Source organism: Eriocheir sinensis, chromosome 20 (assembly GCF_024679095.1).
Source record: "Eriocheir sinensis breed Jianghai 21 chromosome 20, ASM2467909v1, whole genome shotgun sequence".
Classification (NCBI taxonomy): domain Eukaryota; kingdom Metazoa; phylum Arthropoda; class Malacostraca; order Decapoda; family Varunidae; genus Eriocheir; species Eriocheir sinensis.
The window spans coordinates 20,455,519-20,468,018 of record NC_066528.1 but is presented as its reverse complement, the minus strand read 5'-3'; the positions used below and the strand labels follow the sequence as shown (position 1 = coordinate 20,468,018).

General features: G+C 42.3%; 1 long non-coding RNA gene across 1 annotated transcript in view; it reads left to right on the top strand.

Annotated features, from left to right (window-relative positions):
• LOC127001410 (uncharacterized) overlaps positions 1-10,109 on the top strand; it is a 34,419-nt gene extending 24,310 nt beyond the window's left edge. Inside the window, exon 3 of the long non-coding RNA XR_007755259.1 lies at positions 9,634-10,109. This is a non-coding gene — a long non-coding RNA (uncharacterized LOC127001410). The remainder of the gene's footprint in view (positions 1-9,633) is intronic.
• The last annotated feature ends 2,391 nt before the right edge of the window (positions 10,110-12,500 follow it).

Here is a 12,500-nt window from a genome sequence, read left to right as displayed (position 1 = left end):
GAACATTGTATTGCGTTTGAGGTCTGCAGATTGAGTTTGATCAGAGAAGGAGGAGGAGGAGGAGGATGAGGATGAGGAGGATGTTAGGGGAAGGAAATCGATAACATTCAGTTTTGTTTATCTATATGGTCACTCTCTTAGCTGGCAGGAAGTGGGTCATATTTTCTTTTAAGACAGAGTTCCTTATCGTCACCCTCATAAAAGAATCGCTTAAGTAATTTTTTCAGCGATTTCCAGGTGTTTGTCTCGGCTACATCCATTATTCAACATGTGACGAATATTTTTGTATAGCTCTGTTCAAAACCACTTGGTGTAGAAACTGTTTGAGGAGAACCGGCCAAGTTTTTCCATTCCATTTAGCTGCCTTCGTCATTCAGGGTTTGAGTGGTCTAGAATTGACCTTTCCATTTCTGCCTAAATCTTAAGCCAAATGAGATAATGACAGTTCTTTTTTTCTGATTTCCTGTAAAGTAGAAAATAATAACTTGGGCGGTTTGTTTACGAAGGTGACGATATTCTTCAATGATTCGGGGCTTACACACCCATTTGGTAAGGCTTTCGTAGATGTTGTGGTTAATTGGTAAGGCTTTCCAAGAGGTTGTAGTCTCAGTATTTCCATGTGATAGTTTTATGTGCCTATAATGATATTTTGACAAGTCTTTCGTATAGATTGTAGTGTTAGTATGTCCGTGGTTAGGTAGTTTCATGAGCCTAGTGATAGTTAACAAGGCTTTCGTAGAGGTTGTCATGTTAGTATTGCCATGGGTAGTTTCATGAGTCCAGTGATAGTGTGACAAGGCTTTCGTAGAGGTTGTTGTGGTTAATTGGTAAGGCTTTCGTAGAGGTTGTCATGTTAGTATTGCCATGGGTAGTTTCATGAGCCTAGTGATAGTGTGACAAGGCTTTCGTAGAGGTTGTTGTGGTTAATTGGTTAGGCTTTCGTAGAGGTTGTTGTGGTTAATTGGTAAGGCTTTCGTAGAGGTTGTTGTGGTTAATTGGTAAGGCTTTCGTAGAGGTTGTTGTGGTTAATTGGTAAGGCTTTCGTAGAGGTTGTTGTGGTTAATTGGTAAGGCTTTCGTAGAGGTTGTTGTGGTTAATTGGTAAGGCTTTCGTAGAGGTTATTGTGGTTAATTGGTAAGGCTTTCGTAGAGGTTGTTGTGGTTAATTGGTAAGGCTTTCGTAGAGGTTGTTGTGGTTAATTGGTAAGGCTTTCGTAGAGGTTATTGTGGTTAATTGGTAAGGCTTTCGTAGAGGTTATTGTGGTTAATTGGTAAGGCTTTCGTAGAGGTTATTGTGGTTAATTGGTAAGGCTTTCGTAGAGGTTGTTGTGGTTAATTGGTAAGGCTTTCATAGAGGTTGTTGTCTCAGTATTTCCATGTGATAGTTTTATGTGCCGAGTGATATTTAGGGGTTTCAGGAAGCGACTGTTGTTTCTCACACGCCCAACGGTACACAGGAAAACAGAGCCCAACGTGGAGGTGCATCGCCGCGGAAAATATGCAATAATTCCACTCTGAAATGTTCCCTGTGGCGTGGAAATCGGTCTGACTGCGGCGGGAAGGTTGCGGAAAATATATAGAGAAAAAAATCATTGTAGTCTGTTTTTTACTGTGTGTGTGTATGTGCGTGTGTGTGTGTGTGTGTGTGTTGGGTGGAGGGTATGTGTGTGTGTGTGTGTGTGTGTGTGTGTGTGTGTGTGTGTGTGTGTGTGTGGCAAAGGGGATAGGCTAGGAAGGAAATACAAAACCCCCTTCCTACTACTACTACTACTACTACTACTACTACTACTACTACTCCTTCAAATAGTATGTAGTAAAAGAATTGGAAATCATAATCCAGAGTCATTTGGAAAGGCGACTCGATACTCCCCTCGTCAAAGTGTTCAAGTCGTAGGCAGGAGGAAATATGAACAGAGTAGAGTCCATTTAAAACTAACCTCTCCTTTGGGCACTCATCTATGCTGTCTTTTATGGGGGGAGTGCTTAGCGGACTCTCTACTCCCCTCTTTTATTTTTGCCGTTGAGTTTCTTCCTTTGCTGTAATAAAAACCTAAAAAATTAAGCGGAGACTAAAATATTTAAGTTCTCCCTTCCGTCTGTGTCTGGGAATTGAGCAAAGGGTTGAGCATTTTCAGAACCTTCTTGTGGATTCTTCCTTTTCTCTCTGTAAGGTTGCGTGCGTGTGTGTGTGTGTGTGTGTGTGTGTGTGTGTGTGTGTGTGCGTGTGTTGGTAGGCGGCTCACGATCTGTGCTCAAATGGATCTCTCTCTCTCTTTTCCTCTTTCTCTGTGCTCTCTCTCTCTCTCTCTCTCTCTCTCTCTCTCTCTCTCTCTCTCTCTCTCTCTCTCTCTCTCTCATTTTTCATTAATTTCTTTCTTTCTTCTTTCTCTCTATCTCTCTCTATGCAGTATGTCTCTTTTTAATTTCTTTTTTCTTTCATTTAATCTTTATTTCTTTATTTCTTCCCATTCTTCTTTCTTTCTCCGTCTCTCTCTCTCTCTCTCTCTCTCTCTCTCTCTCTCTCTCTCTCTCTCTCTCTCTCTCTCTCTCTGTGTTCCCTCTTTCTCTCTTCCCTTTATACCTCTGCTCCCTCTCTCTCTGTTCTTCCCCGCTGTCTCCCTCTCTCCCCCTCCCTCTCACCTCTCCTCTTATACCCACTCAGTACCAGGTAACGAAGCATTCAATAAGCCCGCATCATAGGTGTGCGGGGATCTCATTACGCCGCTATATTATGTTAGAGAACTCACGCCGCCTGTCTGCTCATATATAGTGCGTGTTATATTGGTTAGTTGGGCTGGTGCTTGAAGCTGAAGTGTTCGTAGTGGTGGTGCTGGTGGTGGTGGGGGTGGTAATAGTAGTAGTAGTAGTAGTCGTCAGTCAGTCAGTCAGTCAATTATAATATCCATGTCCCCTAAAAGTTAAAGAAAACGAACCTATCCTCATTTAGTTTAGTCTGCCTTAAAAACTCATTCTCACTCCTCGGAAAAAAATGTCGTACCTAGCTATCGATAAGTACTAAGTTCCTCATTGCCTCTTGGTATCTGCTCTCGTGAACTTCTGTATTGTCCGTTTTTCTTGTTTCGTATATTAATTTTCAAACAAGTATTCTCCATCGATGTCTTCCTCTATAAACCTGCGGGCGAATTCTGTCTATGAAAATATAACAATGAAAGCTTGTGTGAAACTGTGGATTTACTTATTGTTATTATTATCATTATTATTATTATTATTATTATTATTATTATTATTATTCATAAATGTAAACACAAGACTTAGTTGCCATGTATACAGTACTTTCGTTTTATACATATCCTTAAGCCCCCCCCCCCCATGTTTCCCCTTATGCCATTCTCTCTCTCCCTCTCTCTCTCTCTCTCTCTCTCTCTCTCTCTCTCTCTCTCTCTCTCTCTCTCTCTCTCTCTTTAAGTAAGTAAATAAGAAAGAAAGAGAGCATTAACCGTTTTCACAAAGCACGCACACACACACACACACACACACACACACACACACACACACACACACACACACACACACACACACACACTCCCCCCCCCCTACACACACACACATACACAAACAGCCCCTCCCTTCCACCCCTCCCCCACCCCCCTCCTCCTTTCCCCCTTAGAAAACTTAATAACAAACCTTGAGTCTGTACATTTTTATTTTATTTTCCCGCCTTGCACTTTTATTTATCGCGGGAAAAATAAGCGTGCAGTCTGCCAGCACCTGAGGCTATTTTTATGATATTGGACCCGCTATTTATGGACCCCCGATTATCGTGTGCTCAAGAGGAGGAGGAGGAGGAGGAGGAGGAGGAGGAGGAGGGAACATTGGAGGTAATGGTTGAGTTTTATATATTTATTTTGCCTTTTAATGTTTTTACGAGAGAGAGAGAGAGAGAGAGAGAGAGGAGGAGGAGGAGGAGGAGGAGGAGATTGGAGGTAATGGTTGAGTTTTAAATATTTGTTTTGCCTTTTAATGTTTTTACGAGAGAGAGAGAGAGAGAGAGAGAATTAGTATTTTCTTTTCTTTTACTGTTTATTTCCTATATTAATTTTTTTCAACCTTTATTTTTCTTTGTTCCCTTCAACCACGAGCGTTCCCTAAACATAATATATTTTTTTTTGTTTTCTCGGTAATTCATTATTTTCCCGAACCATTTTTTTCTATTATTTTTCTTGTATCATTTCATCCTGGTCCAATTTTTCCCTTTTGGTACAATTTTTTCCCCTTTCAGTACCATTTTTTTCCCTTTCGGTACCACATTTTCCCTTTCGGTACCACATTTTCCCTTTCGGTACCACATTTTCCCTTCCGGTACCACATTTTCCCTTTTGGTACCACATTTTCCCTTCCGGTACCACATTTTCCCTTCCGGTACCATTTTTTCTCTTTCGGTACCACATTTTCCCTTTCGGTACCACATTTTTCCTTTTCGGTACCATATTTTCCCTTTCGGTACCACATTTTCCGTTCCGGTACCACATTTTCCCTTTTGGTACCACATTTTCCCTTTCGGTACCACATTTTCCCTTTCGGTCCCACATTTTCTTTTCCGGTACCACATTTTCCCTTTCGGTACTACATTTTCCCTTCCGGTACCACATTTTCCCTTTCGGTACCACATTTTCCCTTTCGGTACTACATTTTCCCTTCCGGTACCACATTTTTCCTTTCGGTACCACATTTTCCCTTTCGGTACCACATTTTCCCTTTCGGTACCACATTTTCTTTTCCGGTACCACATTTTCCCTTTCGGTACCACATTTTCCTTTCCAGTACCACATTTTCCCTTCCGGTACCACATTTTTCCTTTCGGTACCACATTTTCCCTTTCGGTACCACATTTTCCCTTTCGGTACCACATTTTCCTTTCCAGTACCACATTTTCCCTTCCGGTACCACACTTTCCCTTTCGGTACCACATTTTCTTTTCCGGTACCACATTTTCCCTTTCGGTACCACATTTTCCCTTCCGGTACCACATTTTCCCTTTCGGTACCACATTTTCCCTTTCGGTACCACATTTTCCCTTTCGGTACCATTTTTTCCCCTTCCGGTACCACATTTTCCCTTTCGGTACCACATTTTCCCTTTCGGTACCACATTTTCCCTTTCGGTACCACATTTTCCCTTTCGGTACCACATTTTCCCTTTCGGTACCACATTTTCCCTTTCGGTACCACAATTTCCCTTTCGGTACCACATTTTCCCTTTCGGTACCACATTTTCCCTTTCGGTACCACATTTTCCCTTTCGGTACCACATTTTCCCTTTCGGTACCACATTTTCCCTTTCGGTACCACATTTTCCCTTTCGGTACCACATTTTCCCTTTCGGTACCACATTTTCCCCTTCAATTTACATTTTCCTTTCGGTACCACATTTTCCTTTTCGGTACCATTTTCCTTTCAGTACCAATTTTCCTTCGGTACCACATTTTCCCTTCCGGTACCACATTTTCCCTTTTGGTACCACATTTTCCCTTTCGGTACCACATTTTCCCTTTCGGTACCACTTTTTCCTTTTCGGTACCACATTTTTCCTTTCGGTACCACATTTTCCCTTTCGGTACCATTTTGTCCCTTTTGGTACCACATTTTCCCTTTCGGTATCACATTTTCCCTTTCGGTACCACATTTTCCCTTTCGGTACCACATTTTCCCTTTCGGTACCACATTTTCCCTTTCGGTACCATTTCCTGTCCTATTATAATTTTCGAATGTATTATATATTTATTTTTTCGCTGCCTTTAAGCACGAACGTTCGCTAAACATAATATATTTTTTGTTTTCACGTTAATGCATTATTTGGTGGAGGCCTGTCCCATCACTCACCAGCACCACCACCGCCACCACCACCACCACCACCACAGCCATTAATTATCACTCACGAAACACCTCATACAGCATTTTTTTTTTTTCGTGTTTCCTGCCTATTGGTAACACTGAATTTCTATGTATTTTGTGTTTTGCGTTGAGTTGAAGTGAAGTGACTGTGTGTGTGTGTGTGTGTGTGTGTGTGTTTCTCTATCTCTCTATCTTTCTTTTTTCTCTTTTATATTCTTATTTTCTTTTGTCTCTTTCTCCTCTCTTCTTTATTAAATCTTCTCTTCTCTCTCTCTCTCTCTCTCTCTCTCTCTCTCTCTCTCTCTCTCTCTCTCTCTCTCTCTCTCTCTCTCTCTCTCTCTCTCTCTCTCTCTCTCTCTCTCTCTCTTCTCTCTTCTCTCTCTCTCTTCCTTCCCTTCTCCTTCCTTCCTTCTTCCTCCTCTCTCTCCTCCCTCCCCTTCCTCTCCCTCCTCTCTCTCTCCCTTCTCTCCCTCCTCCCTCCTCCTTCTCCTTCCTTCCTTCCTCCCTCCCTCCTCCCGTCCTCCCTTCCTTCCGTCCTTCCTCTCTCCCTCCTCCCTTCCTTCCCTTCCTTCCCTCCTCACTTCCGTATTTACTGACTCGTGGGAGAGAGAAAAAGGGAGAGAGAGAGAGAGAGAGAGAGAGAGAGAGAGAGAGAGAGAGAGAGAGAGAGAGAGAACATAAGTGCTTTCTCCTATAGGAAAAAAACATATGAAAAAATAAATATTTGTACAAGATTTTTCCTCTCCCCTACAAAGCCTCAAGCGTTCCCGGGAGGCAAAATAGAGAGATTATGAAGATTATTTGACTAGTAGAAGGGACGAGAGAGAGGGAGAGGGAAGGTTAGGGGAAGGGAAGGGGAAGGGAAGGGAGGAAAGGAAGGGAAATGATGATATAGAGAAAGGGAGAGAGAGGAGAGGTAAGAAAAGGAATGGAAAGGGAATTGGAGAAGGGAAGGGAAGGGAAGGTAAGGTAAGGGAAGGGAAGGAAAGGAAATGAAAGTAGTTGAATGGAAAAGAAAAGAAAAAGAAATGGAGGGTAGAAAAAGGAAAGGAAGGGAAGGAAAAGAAAGGGAAGGGAAGGAAAAGGGACGAAAGGAAAGAGAATGGAAGGAAAAGGAAAGGGGAAGGAAAGGAAGAGAAAGAGAGGGTAGGAAGGGGAAAGGAAGGGAAGGAAAAGAAAGGGATGGGAAGGAAAAGGAACGAAAGGAAAGAGAATGGAAGGAAAGGGAAGGAAAGGAGGAAAATAAGCCTTCTCTCCTTCCTTCCTTCCTTCCTTCCCATCCACTTTCTTCTTTCCTTCCTTCCCTCCTCCTTCTTCTTCCTTCCTCCTCTTCTTTCCTTCCTCTCCTCCTTAACTCCTTCCCTTTCTTCTCCTTAATATATTCTCCCTTTCTCCTTCCTCTTCCTTCTTTTCCTTTTACGAACATCTTTCCACCCTTCCTTCCTCCTCCTCCTCCTCCTCCTCCTCCTCCTCCTCCTCCTCCTCTTCCCTCGCAATTCTAACCGAGTCGCCGAACCTTCCCTGGGAGTTGATTTGCATGTATGTGTGTGTGTGTGTGTGTGTGTGTGTGTGTGTGTGTGTGTGTGTGTGTGTGTGTGTGTGTGTGTGTGTGTGTGTGTGTGTGTGTTGTTATTTGTAGGTTATTTTTGATGTTATTTCTAGGTTTTATTTATGTTTTGTTTATTTTGTTATTTTTTGATGTTTTTCTTTATTGAGGGTTCCGTTATTTTTTCTCGATGTCATTTTTGGTCTCCTTTTTTAATTCTCCTTGTTCTTCTTGCTCTTTTTTTCTTCCTTTTCTTCTTGTTCTACTTCTTGTTATTATTTTCATTTCTTTTTCTCCTTGTTCTTTTTTTCTTCATTCTTTTCCTTTCTCTCTCTCTCTCTCTCTCTCTCTCTCTCTCTCTCTCTCTCTCTCTCTCTCTCTCTCTCTCTCTCTCTCTCTCTCTCCTCGGGGCATGCGTAACCTTCGCTCAAGATCTAATTATTTTTCTCGTAATTATAACCATCAGAGAGAGAGAGTCCCCTCCCCTTCCACTTCTCGTTCTTTTTAGCTCTTTATTATCCCCTCAGGCGCACACACACACACACACACACACACACACACACACACACACACACACACACACACACACGTTTATATAATTATTCCCCTCACCCTTTTAATTTTTTTCCTTCCTTTTTTTCCCTCTTTTCATATTTTTCTTTTAATCTTTTTTTCCTTTTCTCTTTCTAACATTTATTCTGACATTTATTTCCTCTTTGTTTCGTATTTTTTTCTTTTACGTTATTTCTATATTTTCTGCGTTCATTATTTTCTTTTTATTCTTCTTTCACTGTGTATGTCATTATCTCTCTCTCTCTCTCTCTCTCTCTCTCTCTCTCTCTCTCTCTCTCTCTCTCTCTCTCTCTCTCTCTCTCTCTCTCTCATTTTTTCATTTCTTTCTTTGATCGACTTATTTTTTCTTTAATTTTCTTTCTTTCTTTCTTTTTCCCTTATATTCTTTCTTTCTTTCTTTCTCTCTCTCTCTCTGTCTCCCTTTCTCTATTCCATCTCCCTCTTTTCTCTCCCTTTGTTCTCTCTCTCTCTCCCTCTGTCTTTCATCTCTCTCTCTCTTTTCTGTCTCTGTCTGTCTGTCTGTCTATATGTCTGTCTGTCTGTCTCTTTGTAGGAATATTAGAATCAACGCTTTTTCGATATGATTGAAGTTACTACTAATGATGATGATGATAATGATGATGATGACGATGATGATGAGTCCGAAGCATTAATCAATAGACCTCTTAATTGAAAAGCCGCGAGCGATTGAAAAAAAAAATATATATGTCTGAACTGCTGTAGATCTATATATATATTTTTTTTCTATTTTAATTTTAGGGATGACAGCAGATTTTTGATTGAGGCTGAGAGTGTGTGTGTGTGTGTGTGTGTGTGTGTGTGTGTGTGTGTGTGTGTGTGTGTGTGTGTGTGTGTGTGTGTGTGTGTGTGTGTGTGTGTGTTTAGGTTCAACTTCTCACATTATTTTTTTGTATATTATTTTTATTTTCATTTTATTAATTTCATTTTTACTTTATTGTTCATTTTTTTATCTTTCTTTTCATATTTTTTCTCTGATTTTCTGTCTATCTATCTATCTATCTATCTATCTACCTATCTATATGTCTGTCTGTCTGTCTATCACATTTATCAGCTTTTTCTCTCTCTCCTCCCCTCCTTTCCTCTCTCTCTCTCTCTCTCTCTCTCTCTCTCTCTCTCTCTCTCTCTCTCTCTCTCTCTCTCTCTCTCTCCCTCCTGTCTCCACAAGTTCTCCTATGTCATCTCATCTCTCTCTCTGCGACATTTTTATCACCCGTGGAAAGAGACATATTTTTCATTCCTTTCCTGACACCTGCCACTGCTGTGTTTACTGCCGCGTGTCGGGGAGATATTTTTTTACGAACTAGCTCGCGTGTGTGTTGAAAATATTGTAGTAGTAGTAGTAGTAGCAGTAGTAGTAGTAGTAGTGTGTGTGTGTGTGTGTGTGTGTGTGTGTGTGTGGTTGTGTGCCTCTGACACACACACACACACACTATATCCAACTCAGTGATATTTCTCTCTCATTTCTTTATCCCCCGTCTACAACTCTATATTCTCTCTCTCTGTCTATCTATCTATCTATCTTTCTATATACCTATCTATCTATCTATCTATATATATATCTCACCCACACACACACATATAACATTTCTCCGTATAATCTCAACACTGCATTCATTAACAGCCTCTCGTCTCCTCTTTCCAGCATGGTGTCGGGTTGGTGTCAGCTCCCAGCCTTCATTACTGACTGACTGACTGGCTGGATCTCTGGCTACCGTACCTCCGTTCCCCTGGCTGGCGTTTACCCTCTCCGTCTGGGTCCATGTGCTCAACCTCCTGTTTTGGTATCTCGCGCTCCTCTGCGTTGGTCCACCCTCACACCTGGCTACCAAGTGTCACCTCTCTGTTTTGCTACCCCGCGGTCGTCCACTCTCCTTGCCGGGGTATCTAGAGTTGGTCCACCCTCACGCCTGGCTACCAAGTGTCACCCTCCTGTTTTGCTACCCCGCGCTCGACCGCTCTCCTTGCCTGGGTATCTCAAGTTGTCCCATCCTCACGCCTGGCTACCAAGTGTCACCCTCCTGTTTTGCTACCCCGCGGTCGTCCACTCTCCTTGCCTGGGTATCTCACGTTGGTCCACCCTCACGCCTGGCTACCAAGTGTCACCCTCCTGTTTTGCTACCCCGCGGTCGTCCACTCTCCTTGCCGGGGTATCTAGAGTTGGCCCACCCTCACGCCTGGCTACCAAGTGTCACCCTCCTGTTTTGCTACCCCGCGCTCGACCGCTCTCCTTGCCTGGGTGCCTCGCGTTGTCCCATCCTCAAGCCTGGCTAACTACTTCTTCGTGTACATGGTGAGTGTTGCTTTATGATTTGTTAGCTCCCTTTATTTTTTCATTATTGGTAATTTGATATTTTGTTTATGCTTTTTCTTCGTTTCCTTTCCTTTCTTTTCCCCTTGTATCCCTATCGTCTTTTCTCTCCCGTTTCCTTTCTTCCTCTCTCCACTCCCTTCCTTTTTCCTTCATTTTTGCCTCTCACCTTCCTTTCCTCCGTTTCCTCTCCTTTCCATTCTTCTTCTTCTTCTTCTTCTTCTTCTTATTGATTTTAGTGTTTATATTTTCTTTTTCCTTTATATTTAAGAACAACTTGACTTAGAATGATGAAATTTGGTACCGTATGTATAAATATCCGTCAGTACCGTGATGTATATATATGTATATTTGCTATGTATATATATTGACTTAAATTACGATCCCATGTCAACTCCGAAATGTTAGACTATGGACCTGAAACCCCTAAAAAAGAACCTCAAACCGTATCGAACTCCTTACATCACACACACCGCGGCACCCAAACAGGATTACCTAGTCGCCAGTGCATCTATGTGTGTTTGGATTCCCTGACTCTCGTATACCTTGCTTATGAGTTGCAACGTGACCCTCTCCCTCTCTCTCCCACCCTCTCTCTCTCTCTCCCTCTCTCTCTTATTTGCTTATCTCGGTCCCTCAGTGCTCGCAAAGTCCATCCCAGCCCGTCACAGCATCCACGAGGCTCTCTACACTATTACACCGAGAGGGAGAGAGAGGGGGAAGGGGAGGAGGAGGAGGAAGGGAGAGGGATGGCAGGGAAGAGAGAAGAGGGTGAGAGAGGAAGAAGAAGGAAGAGAGGAAGGAAAGGAAAGGGAAAGAAAAAATGAAGGAAGCGAGGAAGGAAAGAAGGGACAGTAAAGGAGGGAAAGTAGAAAGGAAAAGAAGAAGAAAGGAAGGAAGAGAGGAAGAAGAAGGAAGAGAGGAAGGAAAGGAAAAGAAAGAGAAAATGAAGGAAGTGAGGAAGAAAAGAAGGGAGAGAAAATGGAGACAATAAGAGAAAAAGAAGAAAAAAGGAAAGAAAGTAGAAGGGAGAGAGAAGGAAGGAAGAGAGGAAGAAGAAGGGAAAGAAAGTGAATGGGGAACTGAAGGAAGGAAGGAAAGGAAAGGAAAAGAAAGAAAAAGAAAGAGAAAATGAAGGAGGTGTGGGAGGAAGGAAGGGAAAAAAGAAACAGTAAAGGAGGAAAGTAGAAAGGAAAAGAAGAAGAAAGGAAGGAAGAGAGGAAGAAGAGGGAAGATACTGATAAATTATACAACGAAGATGAAACAAAGACAAATATCGGTTAAGCAAATATGATAAATAAGGAACAAACAAAGAAGGAAAGAGGAAGAAGGGAAACGGAGACAGAGAAGGAGAGAGAGAGAGAGAGGGAGAGAGATATAAAGGAAGACAAGAGAGAGAGAGAAAAAGAGAGATAGAGAGAGAGATGAGGGAGATAAGTTAAATAATGTGATAATAATCGGAGAGAGAGAAGATCAGAAAGACACTTAGGAGAGAGCAAATATTGAAACATGATACCTCTTCCTCTTCTTCTTCCTCCTCCTCCTCCTCCTCCTCCTCCTCCTCCTCCTAATCATTATCAATTCAATAAACGTAAATTCCAGGAAGAGAAAGTGAAAAATTGACCGTAATTTCGATGGTTTGTTTATTTATGTGAGAGAGAGAGAGAGAGACAGGAACAGACAGAGAAAGAGACAGACAGCACCACCACCACCACCACCACCACCACGCATATACATACATCCATATGGAGAGAATTATCATCACAAATTTGGTGGTGGTGGTGATGGTGGTGGTGATGGTGGTGGTGTCTGTGTGTCTGTCTGTCTGTCTGTCTGTCTGTCTGTCTGTCTCTCTCTCTCTCTCTCTCTCTCTCTCTCTCTCTCTCTCCCAACAGAAAATAATTAAACCTCCTGCGATGGCTTTGTAACTTGGCCTCCAGGTGTTGTTGTTGTTGTTGTTGTTGTTGTTGTTCCATTTCCTTTTGTGGTTGAGGAAAGGTTGAAAAAAAAAAGAGAAAAAAAACCCAAGAGTAGTTACATGGCGTTGCAAGAGGAGGAGGAATACATAGGAATACATAGGAAGAACAGACACCATTAGATCTGTCGGTCTATGGCGAGGGTGTCTGTTTACTACCGCTACTACTAGTAATCTACGTGTGGCAGGACAGGACAGAATAGATGAAGGCTCCTCCCCACCCACC